A 20,387-nucleotide genomic window follows, 5' to 3' on the forward strand; every position below is an offset into this window, starting at 1 on the left:
AAAACTCCAGTTCGAGCGACAAACACTTTGCCCTCAGAAGGATTGTAGAAGTAATATCCTCTTGTTTCTTTAGGATATCCCACAAATAAGCATTTGTCAGATTTGGGCTCAAGCTTAGTTGAAATTTGTCGTTTCACATAAACTTCGCAACCCCAAATCTTCATGTAAGACATATGTGGTTTCTCACCACGCCATATCTCATATGGTGTCTTATCAACCTTTTTGGATGGAACACGGTTAAGTGTGTAAGCTGCAGTCAACAGCGCATGTCCCCAAAAGGAGTTTGGAAGATCGGCTTGACTCATCATGGATCGGACCATGTCCAACAGGGTTCAATTTCTTCTCTCAGACACACCATTCCATTGGGGTGTTCCAGGAGGAGTGAGTTGGGATAGGATCCCACACTCTTTCAGATGGTCATCAAACTCTAGGCTTAAATACTCACCACCTCGATCTGATCGAAGAGTTTTAATATTCTTACCCAGTTGGTTTTGTACTTCATTCTTGAATTCCTTGAACTTTTCAAAGGACTCTGATTTGTGTCTCATTAAATACACATAACCGTATCTACTGAAATCATCAGTGAATGTGATGAAGTACTGAAAACCTCCTCTGGCTGGTATGTTCAGTGGTCCACATACATCAGTATGTATGAGGGCCAAAAGATCATTAGCTCTTTCACCTTTTCCTGTGAATGGAGACTTTGTCATCTTTCCAATTAAACAAGATCTGCATGTCTCATAAGATTCATAATCAAAAGAGTCCAACAATCCATCTTTATGGAGTTTGGAAATGCGTTTCTCATTTATGTGGCCTAATCGACAATGCCAAAGGTAAGTTGGATTTAACTCATTAGGTTTCATCCTTTTAGTATTAATGTTATAAATTGGCACTTCAAGATCAAGGACATAGAATCCATTGTTCATTTGAGCAGTAGCATAGAATATTTCATTCAAATAAATTGAACAACAATTGTTCTTTATTATAAACGAAAAACCGAACTTGTCCAAACAAGAAACGGAAATAATATTCCTGCTAATTGCTGGTACATAATAACAGTTCTCTAACTGAATTATTAAACCACTAGGTAAAGTCAATTCATAAGTTCCTACGGCTAAGGCAGCAACCTTTGCTCCATTGCCAACTCGTAGGTCGACTTCACCTTTTGCCAAATCTCTACTCCTTTTCAGTCCATGCACATTTGTACAAATGTGAGAACCGCATCCAGTATCTAATACCCATGATGCAGAAGTAGATAAATTAATTTCAATAACAAAAATATCTGAAGTTGGAGTCTCTACTCCTTTCTTCCTATCTTCCAGGTACTTTGGGCAGTTCCTCTTCCAGTGTGCGGTCTTACCGCAATGGAAGCAGGTGCCTTCTTTTTCTATGCTTCCACTAGGCTTCAAAACAGCAATAGTGGGTTTGGGTTTGGCAACTTCCTTGCCTTTCCCTTTATCATGTTTGAGGACAATCCTCATGTCTTGGTACCAATCCAGAAAATTTGTCCCAGACAATTTTTCCTTGTCAAGGTTTGATCGCAATATGTTGTTAGAGGTGTTTGTTGTCATAGTAATCTACACAAGGATTAATGAAAATATAAGTATCATTGACATATTTAATTAGGCCTTTAATCAAACATGCTCCCACTATTTTACTCAAAACAAATGACCCTCATCATTTGATTCGGAAAATCCCGTTGGAAGATTTCCTAATGGGTCGAGATCCATATTTCACTTCGTTTTAAGTCCGCGTAGGCGGATTACACAAAACTAGGTTATTTAGGTAGGAACTCCTTCCAATTGTATCTCATACAACTCTCGAAAATTTCAGTTGGGTGAATAACTCCTTATTCCAATCCATCATATGGATTATTCCCAACTCTTGCTTCTAAACATATATATAATCTTATTATAATTTGTTTAGTTAAGTTTGACCCATTGTTTTAACAGTTGGATATTACAATTATCCCATCGCACCTTACTAATATAGAACATGCACCTCGCGTAGGCGAAACCTACATTATTCGATACTAGTCTTGATGAGTGTTAAAACTTGGAAACCTTAAAACTTAATATTTAGTTTTGAGGGAATTGCAATTTTTCTGATCTCACCGGCTTGTTTATCATATAAACCGTCTCTCACATGCATCAACATACATTCACATGCATCAACATACATACATACATAATGAAACAGTTATGGCCCCTAGCGCAATTGTTCTCCCAAGCCAATGAGAGAACCTAAGCTAACCTACAACGATCTAAGTTTCTCCAAGCAAGATCTTCAAGGTTGTCCTCCTTTGGCATTGACTTCTTTCCTTTCTTCATATCATTACATTACATGAAAGAAACTCGTTTTACATACGAGGGAGTGAGATGAGAATAGAAGTTACATTTGGGAGATTAAGAGAGAGGCACGACACGCAGGTCGTATTTTAAAAACCCAAAACATAACAAAGGAAAACTAAGGCCATAACCGATCACCACAAGACAATAATAAACACTTTATTATTATTATTATTAATTCCTTTAATTAATTAAAATCAAATTAAATTTCGACGACCGATCATCACATTTTAATGAACAATTCATTTAAAATCGATGTCGCTTTTCGTATCAACACTTGACACTTTTAAAGCACTGAGTTAGCCGAATGGGTGAAAATTTTCTTGCGTTAACCGGTTAACCATATGCGTTAACCGGTTAACACTGTTTGAAATTAAAAACAAAAATGTTTTCTGCCTTGCGTTAACCAGTTAACCAAATGCGTTAACCGGTTAACACTGTTTGAAAATGTCTTGGAAAACTGTTTTCCGCCTTGCGTTAACCGGTTAACCAAATGCGTTAACCGGTTAACACTGTTTGAAAATCTCAAAAATTTTATTTCGCATTCCGTTAACCGGTTAACCATATGCGTTAACCGGTTAACACTGTTCCAAAATGTTTAGAAGGCTGTATTCAGTTTCTCGTTAACCGGTTAACCATACGCGTTAACCGGTTAACACTGTTCGGAAAAGTGTTTAGAACGCACAACTCTTGTGCAGTCAAACCCCAATCGCATAACTCTCTGACAACACAACCCTTGTGCCGTCACTAACCCTGATGCACCAATTTCAGACCGTCAAACACATCTCGATTGTTAATTCAGTATGATTGATCAACATGTCATTGCTTCACCATACTAATGTCGGATCAAGAAGCAAACGTCCATTGATCGCTCAAAGGAAAACAATCATCGAGGGTTTGAATGAACGAAACGAGAACACTATATCATATATAATGTATTTTGCATCAGGATCACATATATCACATATATGTAACTTGATCGATCTCAATTTAACCTTTGATTCATTCTGTTTTAATCATATTATTACAGAACAAAAATAGATATCAGATTCATGGTTTCGTAAGTGGCTCTGATACCACTGTAGGAGAATTGCCATCCAAGGCGCAGCGGAATTTAAAAATTTCTCCATTTAGTGATCCTTACGAATGGGCATGATCAGTGATAGAATCGTTACCTCTTGTGGCGATACAAACCTTTGGTGCAGATCTCTGATAATGATCAAAACCTTTGATACAGATCCACGGGGCGATCACGAACGTTGAATGATGACAACGTCTCTACTCAGTCCACACGAACGGATTCCTTCAATCGCAGTGCTAGTTGTTATGAATGAAGGCTTTGAGTGAGAGAGAGATACGAAATTCCAACTCTTCAGTTGTGTTTTCTGTCTCAGTGAGTTACTGTGGAGTGACAATGCTTTTACCCAAGGGGTTCTATTTATAGAACCACTTGTGTGGGCTTCAAGCCAAAAAGCCCACTTAAGTGCATTTTGGCCCATATCTCATAATATGCCAAAATCACTTAAGTATTTGGTACCTTACCATATTTTGTATTCCACTTAAGTGCACCGTACCTTACGATGTTCCTTAATTATTCTATCTCTCATCAATCTGTCCTTTGTGTGTGACCCTATAGGTTTTCGCGACGTTGGCAATTATATTAAATCACGCATTTAACATAATAAACAGTGAGCGGTATCTAGCAACACATCACTGCTACTCAAGTCACGAAAATGTCATGTGATCTGACAAAACCTCCTGTGATAATAATTATGTGTATAATTACCCCTTTGCCCTTATGTCTATATTGAACACAAGGTATAGACCGTGTCACCCTTGTCCAGTTCAATATTGGGCCCATAGACATTTATCCTGTTACGCAGGATTGGCAAATCCCATCTAGGACACTCATGTCCCTCAGCATGCTTTGTGGAGTACCCATCAACTGTCTTTATGGTTATCCAGTTACGGACAACGTTGGATCAGCAACAAAGCACTCGACTCTACATCTAGGATCCATAGTGGTTTCAGGTCGAAGAGTGGTATACACTATTATCACCATGAGAATAACTTATGACACTTTGCATAACTTTCTATATAGTATTCTCATAGCGGGTCAATCCGGTATAAATATTACTCCTAATATTCATACCTATGTTTAAGACTTGATAACTCTTTATCCATGATCCATGAGATGTGATCATCAGTCTACAAACATAATAGTCTTAATGCTTTAATGTTATCCCACTTCACACTAAAGCTCGACTACGGATAATTTAAGAATAGTGTCCTTATGTTTAATGTGTTCTCATGATTAAGTCACACTTAATACATTAAACGGACTATCTATTCTAGGGACTTTATTAATCAACCATAATAAAGAAAATGCCTTTTATTATTAATAAATAATTCGATACAAGTACCAAAAGTATTGGCCTCTAGGGCTTACACCAACACTAATAACTCGAGAAGCCTAGCATTTCAAACTAACACTAACGCGCACAACTAACCTAACGGTTCCCGTTGAGTACAACGGACGTGAGGGGTGATAATACCTTCCCCTTGCGTAATCGACTCCCGAACCCTGATTTGGTTGCGAGGACCATAATCATTATCGTTCTTTCTTGGGTTTTATTGATATTTCCCCTTTCCTTTTTAGGAATAAATATTGTTCGGTGGCGACTATGTTTAGTCCATCATGCGAGCGTGCAGTTGCGCTTCGCTAGGTCGTGTTCTCGTTTTTCGAGGTGCGACAATGCCCATCTCTTGGGAATACATGTTTCTAACAAATTGCCCTTTAGTGGATTGGAAGAGATTCCCGGATCTCATATCATAGTTGAAGCTCTTCATCTGAAGAAGTCTGAGATTAAGGCTCATTGGGTGAAGAAAGGAGGAATGTTTGGGTTAACTTTTAAGTTCCTCATCAAGGAAGTTACCACCTTTTCTCAAGCCGGTAGTATGGATGCTTTTGAAGCTATCTTTGTAATGCTCATCTATGGGTTAGCTTTGTTCCCTTACATTGACGGTTTTATTGATGTTAATGCCATTAGAATTTTCTTGATTGGGAATCATGTGCCTACTTTGTTAGGTGATATGTACTTCTCTTTGCATATAAGGAATTCTAAGGGTGGTGGGACGATCGTCTGTTGCGTTCCTCTTCTGTACAAGTGGTTTATTTCGCACTTACCTTAGACACCTACTTTTATGGAGAACACACAATGTCTACGGTTGTCTCAAAGACTTATGTCTCTCACTAATGATGATATAGTTTGGTATGATTATTCATTGAGTATCTTGCATATTATAGATTGTTTTGGTGAATTCTCTAATGTTCCTCTCATTGGTACACAAGGATGAATCAACTACAACCCTGCTTTGCCTCGTCGTCAACTTGGGTTCCCTTTGAGAGACAAATCTAATAATACTCTATTAGAAGGTATTTTCTATCAAGAGGGTAAAGATCCCCAACATTTGAAGTAGAAGATTATGCATGATTGGCATGATGTGCATAGGAAAGGAAGATCTGATCTTGGTCCGCGCAATTGTGTAGCTTTGGAAGCTTACACTCTTTGGGTGAATAAAAGAGCTTTGAAATTGAAGATGCCTTATGCTTTTGAAAGACCAATGTCTATGCTTGTGGTTGAGCCATTAACTCTCCCTAACCAAAATGTAGAGGAGTTGGAAGAAACCCTCACCAAGATGAAGCAAGAGAAGGATATCTGGGAATAGCGATTCCATGCTTTGAGCCGAAAGCATGAGGAGTTGAAGCTTGAGTCTAAGGACAAAGACGCACTTATTGAACTTCTTGAAGACCGAGCAGTGAAGAAACAGAGAGATCCAGAGGATCAATCTTCCTCTAGTATGCCTCAGCCTTCCAGTGCTTGGAAGAATATTGTTGATCAGCTTGTCCTCAAGAAGACTCAGATGAAGACTTCTTTTGAGTCCGAGATTCGACGCATCCGAAGGAAGTACGCGCCTGCAGCCAGATCTTCTGATAGTGTTGTTAGGGATCCTTAGGATGACTGGTCTCCTTTTCTCTTGTATTTTATATTTTGGTTTCTGAAATTGTACTCAGTGTAATCCTCCCAATTATATAAATAAGAGAGATTTTATGGTCAATCAAATTGTGCAATTGTTATTATTTATATATTTGCAAATGAAACAGTAAATTCCTTGAAAATAAAAAAAATCACAGCATTGCATTTCATGCATCATTTGCATAGCAGGATTCTCTTTATCCAGATGTCTTATTGGTATTTCTTCTGTGCTTCAGCCAAGCTGACTCATCGATACAATACCCGCGCCAATCACTCAAGAATCATGGAACATCTAGAGCAAGAGAACAAAGACTTGAAGGACGAGATTGCCCGTCTGACTGCCATGATGGAGTCAGTATTAGCTACTCAGACCCAATCTTCTCCAATGTCTGCAACTCCTCCTCCTCAGAGGACTGTCATCTTCGAGGTTGCTACCTCTACCATTCCTGCTACTACTGCTCACTTTGCGCCGATCATGCCTGTCGGATTCCCGTGGGGAATGCTGCCGAATTTCACGCCTGAAGGTTTTATGCCTACTTTTTCTTCCATGCCGGTATCTAGCCCGGTCATGTCCGTGCCACCACCGATTGTTCACACTTTACCCCGTGTTGAGGATACCATTTATCATTTCGAGCCTTCTAAGGGTCCGGATGTCTATGAGAAGATGGACGAAATGAAAGACCAATTCCTGGAGCTGCGAAAGGAATTGAAGACCTTGAGAGGAAAAGATTTGTTCGATAAAAGTGCTGCGGAACTTTCCTTGGTTCCTAATGTGAAAATCCTAATGAAGTTCAAAGTCCCTGACTTTGAAAAGTATAAGGGGAACACGTGTCCGCTCAGTCATCTCTTCATGTATGCTAGAAAGATGTCAACGCAAACTGATAATGATCACTTACTGATTCATTATTTTCAAGACAGTCTGACTGGTGCCGCTTTGAGGTGGTACATGGGTTTGGATGGTGTTAGTGTCTGCACATTCAACGATTTCGGTGAAGCATTTGTGAAGCAGTACAAGTATAATATGGATATGGTGCCAAATAGGGATTAGTTAAGATCATTGTCTCAGAAGGATAAGAATATGTTTAAAGAATATGCCCAACGATGGAGAGACCTTGCCGCTCAGATTACCCCTCCTTTGGAAGAAAAGGAGATGACCAAGATTTTCCTCAAGACCCTAAGCTCATTTTATTATGAGCGCATGATTTCCAGTGCCCCCGGTGATTTTATCGAGATGGTAAACATGGGGATGAGATTAGAGGAAGGTGTCCGAGAGGGACGGTTATCTAGGGAGGAAGTTTCGTCCAGCAAGATGTATGGTAACAGTTTTGCTAAGAAGAAGGAAGCTGAAGCCAATGTAGTATCTGTTGGGAGGCACAAGAGGCCTCATGTGAGAAAAAGTCAACAACCCCGTCAGCACCATCATCAAGTATCATATGTCATTCCGGTATTTTCGAACAATCAATCAACACCAATTCAACAACAACGTCAACAACCGCCACTGCAATGAACAAACACCTACAACAACAACAATACCAACAATCATCAACAAAATTTTGAGAAGAAGAAGGTTTCTTTTGACCCGATTCCTATGACTTATGCTGAATTGTATCCATCATTGGTTCTCAAGAATCTTTTGCAACCAAGAAATCCGCCTCAGATTCCATAACCACTTCCATGGTGGTATAAATTGGAACTTCGTTGCGCCTTTCACCAAGGAGCTACCGGTCATGATATTGATAATTCTTACCGCCTAAAGTATGAAGTCCAAAAGCTAGTGAAAAGTGGGATGGTTTCCTTTGAGGATCGTGCGCCTAATGTCAAAGCTAATCCACTACCTGCCCATGGTAACCCTTCTATCGACATGGTAGATGATTCTCTTGGGGAGTTAAAGGTATTTGATGTACGCTTCATTAGAAGGTCCTTGGTGACGATGCACAAGGATATCTGTTTGGTAAGCGATTGTGAGCATGACCATAATGGTTGTGCAATCTGCAGTGTCAATCCTCGAGGTTATATGGTTGTAAAGAGAGACATCCAAAGGTTGATGGATGAAGGTATAATTCATATTCTCCAGTCCTGTCATGCGGATAATAATGTGAATGTAATAGTTTTGGGGTTCAAGACACTAGAGAGATTGGTAATCCAATTTAATAGCAGCAGCAGTAACAATGTCAGCAATAGATCGATATCATCGTTGGTTATACGGTTAGCGGGTCCAGTCCCATATGCATCTGATAAAGTTGTGTTGTATCAGTATAATGCTACCATGTTAGAGAATGGTCAAGAGGTTTCTTTGCCTACGACTAGTTCTGTTGTGAGCATAGCTAATGTTACGAAGGTGAACCGTAGCAGTCGTTTTTTTGGGCCGGTGTTCCCAAAGAATGTAGAAGATTGTTCAGTTGGTAAGAAGGTGGAAGTGCCTGCAGTAGATCCAACTAGTGCTCCAAAGCGTCAGTCTGGTGAATCCAGCGGTTTGAAGCTCAGTGATGATGATGAGGTACTCCGGTTAATCAAGAAAAGTGAATTCAATATGGTGGAGCAGCTGCTCCAAACTCCTTTCAAGATTTCAGTGTTGTCTCTACTTATGAACTCTGAAGCGCATAGAGAAGCACTGCAGAAAGTGTTAGAACAAGCATATGTGGAACATGATGTTACGGTGGATCAATTTGATCTTATTGTGGCTAACATCACTTCCTGCAACAACTTGAGCTTCTATGATGAGGAACTTCCTGAGGAAGGTAGGAATCACAATCTAGCGTTGCACATTTCAATGAATCGCAAGGAGGATGCTTTGTCGAATTTCTTGGTCGACATTGGTTCTTCATTGAATGTACTCTCGAAATCAACTTTGTCAAGGCTGTCGTATCAAGGATCTCCAATGAGATATAGTGGCGTGATCGTCAAAGCATTTGACGGTTCTCGCAAAACTGTGATCGATGAAGTGGACCTTCCTATGAAGATAGGTCCGAGTGATTTCCAAATTACTTTCTAGGTAATGAATATCCACCCAGCCTATAACTGCTTGTTAGGAAGGTCATGGATACATGAGGCGGGAGCAGTTACGTCAACGTTGCATCAGAAATTGAAGTTTGTCAAGAATGGTAAGCTGGTTATCATCGGTGGGGAGAAGGCTTTGTTAGTAACCCACCTGTCGTCTTTCTCTTACGTAGAAGCCGAGGATGAGATTGGAACCCCTTTCCAAACTCTATCTATTGCTAAAGAAAAGAGAGTTGCGGAACCCATGTCCTCATTCAAAGATGCACAGAAGATCGTTGAAGATGGTAAGTCTGACCAGTGGGGACATATGGTAGAGATCGCAGACAACAAGAGTCAAGCCGGTTTGGGATTCCAACAAGGTTCGTCTGTGATTAGAGCTGAAGATGTACAAACCAATTTCCGTAGCGGAGGGTTCATTCATGGTAATAAACAACACTTAGTTGATGTGATCGAGGGTGATAAAGATGAAGACTGCACCAATTTTGTGACGCATGGAAAAGCTTGCAACAATTGGACTGCTATTGATGTTCCTATTATTGTGCATCAATCTAAGTAATTTCTTTTATTTATTTTTGAAAATCCTTCTCCTATGCCTAAGGGAGAAGTGAACATTGTTTGGGCATTTTCAATTTTGATCATCAATAAAATATAATTCTATTCATCCACATCTATGATGTTTTATTTTTACTTTTTGCTTTATTCTGAAAATGGTAATCACAAAAAAACATAAGTAAAATATAATTTGTCCATCTGCATAATATTTGGTCACAAATCACTTCTCTAAAATCAAAATATCAAATCATTATGCAGGTTGGTTTCTAAACCCATTGAATACAATAATCATACTCCTTTGCCAAATTTTGCATTCCCTGTGTTTGAGGCTGAGGAAGAAAGTGATGAAGAAGTGTCTGATGTTTTGTCTCGTCTACTTGAGCACGAGGAAAAAGCCATTCAGCCATTCGAAGAGCAGATTGAGTTAATCAACTTGGGTTCCGAGGATGAGGTGAAGGAAGTCAAGATTGGGTTTCGACTGTGTCCATACTTTAAGAATGGGTTGATTGATCTTCTCCGAGAGTATTTAGATATGTTTGCCTAGTCCTATCAAGACATGCCTGGTTTAGATTCTGAGATTATGGAGCATAGATTGTCATTGAAGCCAGAATTCCCGCTAGTCAAGCAGAAGTTGAGGAGGACTCATCCTGATATGGAAGTGAAGATCAAATAAGAAGTACAGAAGCAGATTGATGTCGGTTTCCTTGTTACTGCTGAGTATCCACAGTGGGTGGCCAATATTGTGCTTGTTCCGAAGAAGGATGGAAAAGTCCGTATGTGTGTTGATTATAGAGATTTGAATAAAGCCAGTCCAAAAGATTATTTTCCTCTGCCACACATTGATATGTTGGTAGACAATACAGCTAAATTCAAATTCTTTTCATTTATGGACGGATTTTCCAGTTATAATCAAATCAAGATGGAACCCGAAGATATGGAAAAGACCACATTCATTACACCCTGGGTAACATTCTGTTATAGAGTGATGCCTTTCGATTTAAAAAATACTGGTGCAACTTACCAAAGAGCAATGACTACTCTTTTTCATTATATGATGCATAAAGAGATCGAAGTCTATGTTGATGATATGATTGCTAAATCTATTGATGAGGAGGAACATGAGGAGCATTTGTCAGAGCTATTCTAGTGTTTGAGGAAGTATAAACTCCGCTTGAATCCCAATAAGTGTACTTTTGGTGTTCGTTCTGGTAAGTTGTTGGGATTTATTATCAGCAAGAAGGGTATTGAAGTTGATCCTACTAAGGTCAAAGCAATACAAGAGATGCTTGCGCCCAAAACTGAGAAGCAAGTCAGAGGTTTTCTCGGCCGCTTGAATTATGTCTCGAGATTCATTTCACACATGACTGCCAAAGGTGCGCATATATTAAAGCTTCTTCGGAAAGATCAGTCTTGTGATTGGATCGAAGACTGCTAGAAAGATTTTGATAGTATCAAAGAGTATCTGCTTGAGTCTCCAATTTTGTCTCTGCCTATTGATGGAAGACCCTTGATCATATATTTGACTATACTTGAAGAGAGTATGGGTTGTGTTCTTGGTCAGTAAGATGAGACTGGAAAGAAAGAATATGCTATTTACTACCTCAGTAAGAAGTTCACCGATTGTGAGACTCAATATTCTATGTTAGAGAAGACTTGTTGCGTATTGGCTTAGGCTCCTAAGCGTCTGTGCCAGTATATGTTGAATCATACCACTTGGTTGATATCTAAAATGGATCCAATCAAGTATATTTTTGAGACGCATGCTTTAACTGGGAGGATTTCCCATTGGCAGATGTTGTTATCAGAGTATGATATTGAATACCGATCTCATAAAGCAATCAAAGGTAGTGTCTTGGCTGACCATTTGGCTCACCAACCGATTGAAGATTACCAGTCAGTGCGGTATGATTTTCCCGAAGAAGAGATCTTGTACTTAAAAATGAAATACTGTGATGAACCATTGCTTGAAGAAGGGACAGAACCTGGTTCCCGTTGGGGCATGGTATTTGATGGAGCTGTTAATCAATATGGTAATGGCATTGGGGCAGTGATTATTACTCCTCAAGGCATGTATTTTCCATTTACAGCTAGGTTGACTTTCAAGTGTACAAAAAATATGGCTGAGTATGAAGCTTGCATTATGGGGCTTGAAGAGGCCATTGATCTCAAAATCAAATATCTTGACGTCTATGGAGATTCAGCTTTGGTTGTGAATCAAATCAAAGGTGAGTGGGAGACAAATCAACCCGGTTTGACACCATATAGAGATTATGCGAGGAGGATTTCAACTTTCTTTACAAAGGTTGAGTTTCATCATATCCCTCGAGATGAAAACCGGATGGCAGATGCTCTTGCAACTTTGGCTTCAATGAAACGAAGTTCCCAATTTAACTGTGATGCGTCTTGATAAGCCAACTCATGTGTTTGTTGTTGAAGAGATCAAAGATGAGAAGTCGTGGTATTTTAATATCAAGTCTTTCCTCCAAAGTAAGATTTACCCGCCTGGGGCATCTTTGAAAGATAAGAAGACTTTGAGAAGATTATCCGACAATTTCTACCTGAATGGTGTTGTATTGTACAAGAGAAACTTCAATATGGTTCTGCTCAGATACATGGATAGACACGAAGCATACCTGTTGATGACTGAAGTCCATGAAGGTTCCTTTGGTACTCATTCCAGTGGACATGCTATGGCTAAGAAGATGTTGCGAGCAGGTTACTATTGGCTGACAATGGAATCTGACTGTTGCAAGTTTGTGAAGAAATGCCACAAGTGTCAAATTTATGCAGATAAGATTCATGTTCCTCCGACATTGTTGAACGTCATTTCCTGCCCATGGCCCTTCTCCATGTGGGGGAATTGATATGATTGGCATGATTGAGCCCAAAGCTTAGAATGGACATAGTTTCATTTTGGTGGCAATTGACTACTTCACAAAATGGGTTGAAGCAGCACCGTATGCAAATGTAACCAAGCAAGTTGTTGTGAGGTTTATCAAGAAACAGATTATATGACGGTATGGTGTTCCAAGCAAGATCATTACTGATAATGGATCGAACATGAATAATAATATGGTGGAATCTCTTTGCAAAGACTTCAAGATTACACATCATACGTCTTCTCCCTACAGACCTAAGATGAATGGGGTTGTTGAAGCTGCAAACAAGAATATCAAGAAAAACATTCAGAAAATGGTTGTGACGTACAAGGATTGGCATGAGATGCTCCCATTTGCTTTGCATGAGTATCGTACATCCATCCGCACTTCAACAGGGGAAACCCCTTTCTCACTTGAGATCCCATCATTGCGTGTCTTGATGGAAGCCAAGTCGACTGAGGCTGAATGGTGTCAGACCAGGTATGAACAGCTAAATTTTATTGAAGAGAATAGGTTGACTACCATGTGCCATGGTCAGTTATACCAATAGAGAATGAAGAAAGCTTTTGATAAGAAGGCAAACCTCGTGTGTTCAGAGAAGGCGACCTCGTGCTCAAGAAGATTCTATCTTTCAAACCAGATTCTAGGGGAAAATGGACTCCTAATTATGAAGGCCCATATGTTGTTAAGAGAGCCTTTTCAGGCGGTGCTTTGACCCTTACAACTATGGATGGTGAAGAGTTCACTCATCTTGTGAACGTAGATGCAGTCAAGAAATACTTCGCCTATAAAGAAAAGAACAACTCACTAAGTTGAAAACCTGAAAGGGCGGCTTAGGCAAAAATGAGCGTGTCGGTGGATTGAAACCCGAAAGGGCGATCCAGGCAAAAATTAGAGACATAAAAAACAGAAAGAATTATCCCGATAAATTGAACACCCCACCTTGTGGCAATTTATGCAAAAATTAGGGATTATGGCAAGTAACTGCATCCTGCTGATCTTCAGTTTTGAAGACATTCTTGAGAAAGTCGATTCTGATTCATCATCTCCAGCCATCGCCAAGAGCACAATGGATGTCAAGAGTTGGTAGAAGGATCAGTGATCATTGTATTCATGTAGCCCTTTTCCATGTAAATTACCACTTTTCAACTGTTGTAAAGATCTATGGAGTCTTGTCATTTACAGACTACCATTCTATTAAATAAAGTTGACCTTTTATCCAATTGTTTCTACTCTTACTTATTATTCAGCCAAATAGATTTAAATTTTATTGTGATCACTTTTGAAAATTAAAATTTTAAATAAAATCATGTTTTCTTAAATATATAAAAGCAATTATTTTAAAAGCAATTGATTTCATTTAAAAGGAATATCAACAGTGGGTTGAAAACGGTAAGCCCTAAGTGTGGAGAATTGTTGGTTCTCCCCAAGCAGTTAGTGTGACCCCTATCTTTCATCCCGACAGCATGTCAGCATCCGACGTTTGTTGGTTTCCCCAACCGAGTTTTATTGACATTCCTAGCCGAATTTGTTGACCTCCATTGAGTTGTAGTCGTGCTATTTCAGCAGTGTGTTTGGTTTCGGCAGAATTTTGGCTTCTCCGTAAATCCCCATCAAATTTGTCCTCGGCCAGAGTTTTCTCTTGATTCTGAGTAGCTATTTGTGTTATTCCCCTGCATGGTTGTTTCCCATTTAATATGGTGTTAACCTAAATTTCCCCACAGGCTTAATAGCATTTTCCTCAGTAGATCCTCTCCTTTCTTCCCCATCCAGGCTCGAGCCATTGAGATGTTTGATCTCTTCTCCAACAGTTGTTTCCCTCTTGTGTGGATTGCCCGAGAATTGTATCGATGATTCAAATTAGTGACAGTCGTATCCTTTGTGATTGTTTTGTCGATATAATCATCATATATACATATACATATACATTCATAAATTTCATTATTGCATTATTACACTTTGTGATCCATTTACTTTGATCCCCTGCTATGGTGGTATTGCTCCCCATACAGATTTGGTGTGTTTGCCCTCTTTCAATTGTAGAGCATCAGCCCCTTAAGCAGAAAGACAATAACCTTTCTCTTGTTCCCCACTGAGTTATTTCCTCGTGGATGATTATTATTTTAGTTTCCTCCCCAGTCGATTATCTGGATGGAACCACTCCCCTTGAGCTATATCCTCATTGGGTTGAGTCTTGATTGACTGTTTCTTTCTAGATCTTACCTAGATAGATGCCTTTGGTCCCCTAAGAGTCTATTACCCAGTAACTGGTAATATTCTTCTTAGTTTTTGGTTTGTTACTTCTGTCTAATACCCGACAAGAGTAACCCCTTTTTCTCCCCAGCGGATTCGTTTTTACGTTTCCCAGGAAGTATATCCTTAATATGTTCATTCTAACCGATGACGAATATTTTCTTCCCCTGCTTTGAGTTTATCCTTGATATGTTCACCCTAACCGGTGACGGATATTCTCTTTTTGGTATTCTACCTAGTAAAAAGGTAGTTGTAATCCCTATTTCATCCACCAGAGAGTTAATCCTTGATATGTTCATCCTAACTGGTGATGGGTTTCCTTCTCTTTGCGGTCTTCTTCCCAGTAACCGGTAGTTGTAAATCCTGTTTTTCTCCCCTTTTGTAGAGTTTATCCTTGATATGTTGATCTTAATCGATGACGGGTATTCTTTTTTTGGTTTTCTATCCAGTAACTGATAAATGTAATTCCTATTCTTCCCCTCAGAGTCTATCCTTGATATGTTCATCCTAACCGGTGACGGATATTCTATTTCTGGTATTCTATCCAACATTCGATAGATGTAATTCCTACTTTGTTTAGGCGGTTAATCCTTGATATGTTCTTCCTAACCGATGGCGGATATCCTCCTTAACATCCCCAGGCAAGTCTATCCCTGATATGTTTATCTTAATCGATGACGGATTTTCTTTCCTTTGAGTTTATCCTTGATATGTTCATTTTAACCAGTGACGGATATTCTCTCCCTTTGGTCTTCTTCCCAGTAACTGGTAGTAGTAAATCCTATTTTCGGCTTTTCCCAACAGTTTTATTCTTACCCAATAACCGGTAATGAATATGCCTCCTGGTTGCCTTCAGCAAGTCATCCTTGATATGTTTACCCTAACCGGTATCAGATGTCCTCCCTGTCAGATTTTGTTATCCCCTTACCCAGTAACCGATAGTGGATAATATAGTTATGCTCCTTCTGTGTTGAAGATCTTTTCTTCCCCAATTGAGTTCGAGTGCGTATTTCCTTAATGAAATCGTCGTTCCCTGCTTGGCTCGGGTATTTCAGCTTTTGCTCTGATCTACTCACTTCCCCCCGCAGATGTCCTTCTTTCTCCGGCTGAGTCTTTCCATTGATTTATTTTCAAGGAATCCCTCTAGCCACCCCCCCCCCCCCCCCGCAGTTTAAAGTTGTGGCCTGGCTTACGCACAACCTTTTTATTCCCCCCAGAGTCTTTGTCTCCCCAGTGAGTTTTCCTTATGGAATGCATTGTGCTCCTACGGACTTTCAGTTTCTCCTAATTCTTTTCCTTTGTGGTAATATTCCCCATAGAGATTTATTTTTAACATTCATATCATATGCATCATGAGGTCTCTTAGGGACCAAAATTTGTTTCTATATGTTGTTATTTAATCTCATTCTACTGAGTCGATACGAAGATTTTAACCTTCATTTCCTCGGTTAGAACGTCCTTAAATAGGGGCAGTTGTAAGACCCTAAATTTGACCCTAAGATCCCTCATGATATCTCATCATATGCATTGGCATTGGGATCACATCTTGGTATTCTCCTTACCCCTTATTCATTGGGTTTGCATTATGAGAGATCACCAAGCATCATGTGATTGTATCATACTTTGTATTTTATCATTTACTAACCAAAAAATACCAAAAATATGCCCTTGTATTTGTCTAACTCTCTTGTAGGTAACACATGTGCTCACCTTTGATTCATCAAGCTCATATCTAGGGTTTAAGACCCTCATTACAAGGAGCTCAATCAAGAATTGGTCTACTATGGCTCTAGACATCATATATGAATCCCCATGAGCTTCACATGTTATTTTGATCAAGAATTCATCAAGAGTTTGGAATTGGTTTGCCTTGGAAACCCTAGTTCATCTGGGTATCTTATGTAACTTCATCACCAAGATTCTTTAACAATTGATCAAACATTTCAAGGGATACTTAAATTTTCATTATCTTATGCATATTTGATCTCCCATGAGTCCCAAAAGTCAAGATAATTGCAAGTTAGCATGTTGGTTCATGGTGGTTGACCAGAGGAATTCATCTGATCAAAATTGGGGTTCCCTAGACCCTATCTACTAACCTTTTTGTCATATCAAACTGATTCCAAGAGAAAATTTACTTTAAATAACATTCCAAACAACTTTCATGTTGAGTTCTAGATCTAGTTTTGCTTGTAAAGTCATTTTTTATGGTGAAAGATTATAGGTCATTTTGTCTAAACCCTAATTTGGAGGTCAACTTCTCAGAGCCATAACTTGCTCAATTTTTATGAGATGAAATATTTACAAGTTGCACAGTCAAATTCAAGATGTCTAATTCAACTTTTATGTTTGGATTAAGATCTAATTCAACTTTTATGTGCATGTGATATGAGGATACATTATAGGTCATTTTGGACCAATGCCATTGAATAAGTGATTTGACTCATCTTCAAAAATGCATAACTCCTTCATATTAAATCCACATGAGGTCAAATTTGTGACCATTCTGAAGATGTTTGAGATAGCTACAACTTTTATGCATACACTTTTCTCATTTGAAGCTCACATGAAAAGTTAGCCAAGGTGGAATAAGTGAACATATGGCTTGACACTTAGAGAACATTTTGACATGTTTGATTTTCCCAACTTCCACCTCAAAATTTATCATTATCCAAGATTCAAATGAAAAAGTGTCCAACATGAAAGTTGTTCCTCTTGATCTAGCCTTTCCAAAAAGTTCAATTTCATTCATTTTGGACAAGATTTAAATGGGCTGCGCATGGCTTGAACATGAAGGATCCTTTTGCACAAATTGAACTTGAAACTTCCACACACCAATGCATAACATTCCAATGTGATCTCAGCAAGGCTTGTACTCAATTATGGATTAGAAGAAGTGATTACATGGGCCTGTACACGCCCATGCACCCATGCAATACACATTGCTATTTTTGGAATTCCATTTGAAGTGTGCAAATATCAGACCATTTGGCTATAAATAGAGTCCTCTATGCTCAGAATTATGGACCTTGCACGCCAACTTTGCTTCCAAACCTTCAAACCCTTTCATTTTAGAGGATAATCTTGATAATTTCCATTGGAAATTGAGTTTGAATATCACTGTTTTGAGATTCAAATCTCCAAGGATCCTGAACCTTTTGATCATTCAATTCTACTCCTCCAAGTGTCATGAGCAAGATCAAGCACAAGCAAGATCAATCGAATTCAGACCTACATTGAAGGTATTTTCCAAATATTTTCATCTCTTCGATTCTCACTAATTTCTCCATAATTCTCTTGGATCCTTGGTTGTCTGAAGTCCTGCCAATTTAGGCAACAAGATTGAGTTGCTTTGAGGTCAAATTGAAGCAACTCAAATCGTGCACCTCAAATTTCAACTCCCTGTATCTCTCAATATACTTTGAGTTAGGATAAATTGAGGACAGATTCGAGCTCAGTGGCATTTTTACTTTAAATTCATGTCCTTATTTTTAAATTTTGGTGATGGTTGTGACTGAACCAGTCCAGTGAAGCTTACCGGAGAAGGAGACCGGAGCTATGGCTCCGGTGGTGAGTTGGCAGTCATCAAAGCCACATGATCCATTTGAATTGGTCTAATCTTGCACGTTGGTTTGAATTATCACTTGTGTTACGCATTGACTCAACTCTATGGTGGAAAGCGCGCTTGCAGCCACTTGATTTTCCACCTCAATTAATGAGGGAGATCAAATGGTCCACGTTTTTTCTATTTTCTGATTTTTCCTTTTATTAGGTTTATTTTCATTAATTCATATTAATTTTAATATTGATCCAAAAAATATGAGAGTTTCAGCAAAAAAATTTAAATAAATTTCTCTTTCATTTTCTGAATTAAAATTATTTTTTTGATCATTATTAATATTTTTCATGATTTAATTGATTTTGTGAATATTTTTATTGTTTAAAAATACTTTTAAGTTTCCAAAAATTATGAAATTTTTTCTACAAGGTCCTTTGATCTTGTTTGACATATGATAAATCTCATGGTCATTTCTTGTGTTTTGATGAGGTTTTAGGAATTTGATAAACCATAATTTAATTTAATGCATATTTTAGTTGATTTTAATTATTTAAATGCAAAATAAATTATGTAGACCATTTGATATTGACTTGTTGAGTTTGACTTATGTTGTTGAGCATTGGTCAAGGTTGATTTGAAGTTGTTGAGTTAATATTATTGGATTTAGGAGATTGATGAAATGTACATTTCATTTCCCAAAATGAATGAATATTTTAGTTTGATAAAAGTCCTCCTTTGACCAATTTGTGTTGACTCCATTTCCCCATCCTCTTCATCTTGATCCCATTCTCTTTTCATTCATGTCATGGACCTACGATATCTCCATATCCTAAGGCTAGTTGATTGTAAAATCAACATGAGTGTGGATGAGATTAGGTCCACCCTTTTGCATATTCTTTTTAAGTGTGGTATGTTTTAGGAGCATGGTTCATAATACCAAGTCTCTAACATGCATTAACACTAAAATATATATTGCTTGGCCTCAAATAGTTGTGACTTCTACATAAGTCCAATTACGGTTGCTTAACATAGCGCTAAATTGTTGACACAAAAGGCACAACATTCTAATAAGTGAGATTGTAAGTCTCCCCTCTTTCATGGTATTGTGTGGAAACTTGGCCTTTTTTCCTTCCTTTGGAAGATGTCTTGGTTCAAGGATCCATGCTTGTGACAAGTGGGTTGAGTGTTCTCCATAGAATGACTTAAACAAAAGCAAAAGCAATACTAAATTCTAATCAACTAACGACTAACATTTAATTTCAAGCCATTTACTTTTATGCACTTTAATTTTAAGTTTTATTTCATTTGCCATTATTCATATCATTCAATTTGTTTAATTTAATGTCATTTTCACTTTGCTCATTTGAGCCATATCTTGTGATTATTTTGTGATTGTATATACTTGTTTGTTTTTTATGGTCATTTGACCTTAATGTACATAATAACAACAAAAACCTTAAAAAACATTTGTGTGGACTGTTGGATTTGATCTGAGACATTGGACTTAGAATTAGGCAACACTCCCTATGCAAAGGACTTGGCCAATGCCAAGTTTCATGAAAACCAAGTGCTTGTGAAGTGAACTTTCATCTGATATAAATATTAAAGATCCATTTGAGTTCATCTGCAACATGATCATATTGAAGCTGTTATTTTGAACCTATGTCTAATGCCTATCTTTGAAGTCATCTGATACATGGGTAATTATGAAGAAGATCACGGAGTTGCTAAGATTGGATGTGGCTATCTTTATTTGATGCAT

Source organism: Lathyrus oleraceus, chromosome 5 (genome assembly GCF_024323335.1).
Source record: "Lathyrus oleraceus cultivar Zhongwan6 chromosome 5, CAAS_Psat_ZW6_1.0, whole genome shotgun sequence".
NCBI lineage: Eukaryota > Viridiplantae > Streptophyta > Magnoliopsida > Fabales > Fabaceae > Lathyrus > Lathyrus oleraceus.